Consider the following 2,703-nt stretch of genomic DNA (forward strand, 5'->3'; position numbering starts at 1 on the left):
GTTTGTTTGTTTGTTTGTTTTTTTCCCTTTTTGTCTTTTTTCGTGACCGGCAACAGATCGCAACCCTCAGTGTCGTGCCCGTACTGGACCGGGACCAGCAACGGGATCGCAACCCTCGGTGTTGGGCCCGCACCTCGCTCAGCCAGTGAGCGGCCGGTCTGTATGTGGGATCCAAACCCTTGGCGGGAGCGATGCTGCACTCCCAAGCGGAGCACTGTAGCAGTGCGCCACCAGGCCGGCCCGACGGAAATGTTTTTTTTGTTTGTTTGTTTGTTTTTTTCCCTTTTTGTCTTTTTCCGTGTCTGGCAACGGATCGCAACCCTCAGTGTCGCCCCCGTACCGGACCGGGACCGGCAACAGGATCACAACCCTCGGTGTTGCCCCCCGCGCCTCACTCAGCCAGTGAGCGGGAACCGGTCTGTATGTGGGATCCGAACCCTCGGAGGGAGCGCCTCCGCGCTTCCCAAGCGGCGCACTAGCACAGTGCGCCACCGGGCCGGCCCCGGGAAATGTTTTTTGTCTGCAATATCCAAAAAGGCTACTGAGCACTTGAGATTGGCTAGTATTAAGTTCTGTTTAACTTTAGTTCTCTTCAATTTAAACAGCCACATGTAGCTAGCAGCTGCCAAACTGGACTGTTGCAGGTCTAGTTATTTTTAAATATGTATTTTTGTTTTGCACCACAAATATATATGTATAGACAATTAGATGTAAATTAAATTCAAATTTTTGTATCTATACTTCTAAATGTTTCTCTATTGAAGTTGAATATACTTATAAATACACACATTTTTCTTTACAAAGATGGGATCATATTTATATTACTTGGAATGTTTCAAACAATTAATAGATGGGGAACAACTCTCTATGCCAGTACTTTATGCTTATATAATGGTTAATAGCTGGAGGGTCTTCTATTGAGTGGATAATAATGGACAGTCATTATCTAAGCACACTGCCATCTTCTGAGATAGATATCAGGCCGTTTTATAGTTGAGGACCTGAAGCACATGGAGGTTAACATGTAATTTGCCAAATTCAGGCAGAGGAACAGATGAGTCAGGGCTGCAGGGCTCCCCACTGGGCCAGCCGACTTCAGAGACCGCTGTTTAATCTCTCTGCTTTAAATGCACCAAAGCAATGTAAAATATACATATAGTTCATCTAAAAGAAATCCCAACTGCTTTGTCCTCTTAGTTCTGATCTTCGGGACTTGAACAAGCCCTATGTGCTCCACTGGGAATTGACAGGATGACTTTCTTTAAGTTGCTTTGCTTGTCTGATGGGAACAAAGAAGAGCTGAGCTTTCTGTGAGCATGTGAGCTCTTTGCAACACAAAAATGCCACCTTTAAGTGGTTTGGGGCCACCATTATGTCGGGCTCGTTTTCCTATTGGGCCCATAAAACTACCTACTCCATGAGCCTAGCACCACAGCTGTGAGTTCACTGCTTTGCTTCAGAGTGCAGTACTTGAAGGCAGATAATAAAATGGTACACATGGCCTGCTCGTGTGTACAGCCAAGGCCCCCACCCCCTTTAGAACATGCCTCATATACTTGTTGATCTCTACAGCGAGGCAGAGTGAAGACTTGCAAGCATGTACAACGTGACTGCAACACAGCAGGTCATGGAGATACCACAGGAAAGACACCAGGTTTGACAGAGCAGAGAAAAGCTCCATGAAGAGGGTGACATTTGACCCAAGAGCTGAGCTTCATATAATTATTAAGCTTTCAGCTGGGAGAAATCCCAGGTGGAGAAACAGAGTGATGTAAGAGAGCAGTGGTTTCTGATTCACAAAACCTGTCTGACAAATACACAGAGGTCCTTAAGACCCACAGACTCCTGATCTGAGCCCAGTCAAGACTGTTTATTCTTAAAATTGAAAAAAAAAAAAAAAAAACCTGTCTGAGTGAAGTTGGGTAAGTCACTTCCTCCTCTTGATCTCAGTAAGAGATTTGCAAAGCTGGCAGCCACAGACACATAATCTTTGTTAAAGCTTTCTATTCTGGGCCGAACCCGTGGCACACTCAGGAGAGGGCAGCGCTCCCGCCGCGGGTTCGGATCATATATAGGGATGACCAGTGCGCTCACAGCGCTCACAGCGCTCACTGGCTGAGCGCGGTGCGGCCGGTCTCAAAAAAGGACAAAAAATAAAATAAAAAAAAAAAAAGCTTTCTATTCTCATTACAAATTAATAAATGCCAGTAACTGAATAAAAGTTAGAAAATCTGGGGCTGGCTGGTTAGCTCAGGTGGTTAGAATACAGTGTTATAACACCAAGGTCAAGTGTTCAGATTCCCATACCAGCCAGCCACCAAAAAAAATAAAATAAAATAAAATCTATCCTGCAATATTTACCTTAGAAAATCTAGGCAAATATAAAGAAGAAACTTAAATTGTACATAGTCCTTTCACTTAGAAATATTTATTTCTTATCTTTTTTCTAACTATCCCCCCCACTTCAATGTACAGAATGAGACTACACTGATTTTATATCCTGTTTTACTTAACATTATATTGTGATTACTTTCTCAAGTCAATGCATATAATTTTGTCTGTTTTTGTTTTCTTTTTTATCAAAGACATACATACACATCATTTAAGAGTCAAATAGTTCTGCAAAGCTTATTTTTTTTTTTTTTTTTTTTTTTCTTTTATTCCGTGTCCGGCAACGGATCGCAACCCTCAGGGTTGCCCCCG

Source organism: Galeopterus variegatus, unplaced genomic scaffold, assembly GCF_000696425.1.
Source record: "Galeopterus variegatus unplaced genomic scaffold, G_variegatus-3.0.2 Scaffold4962, whole genome shotgun sequence".
Classification (NCBI taxonomy): domain Eukaryota; kingdom Metazoa; phylum Chordata; class Mammalia; order Dermoptera; family Cynocephalidae; genus Galeopterus; species Galeopterus variegatus.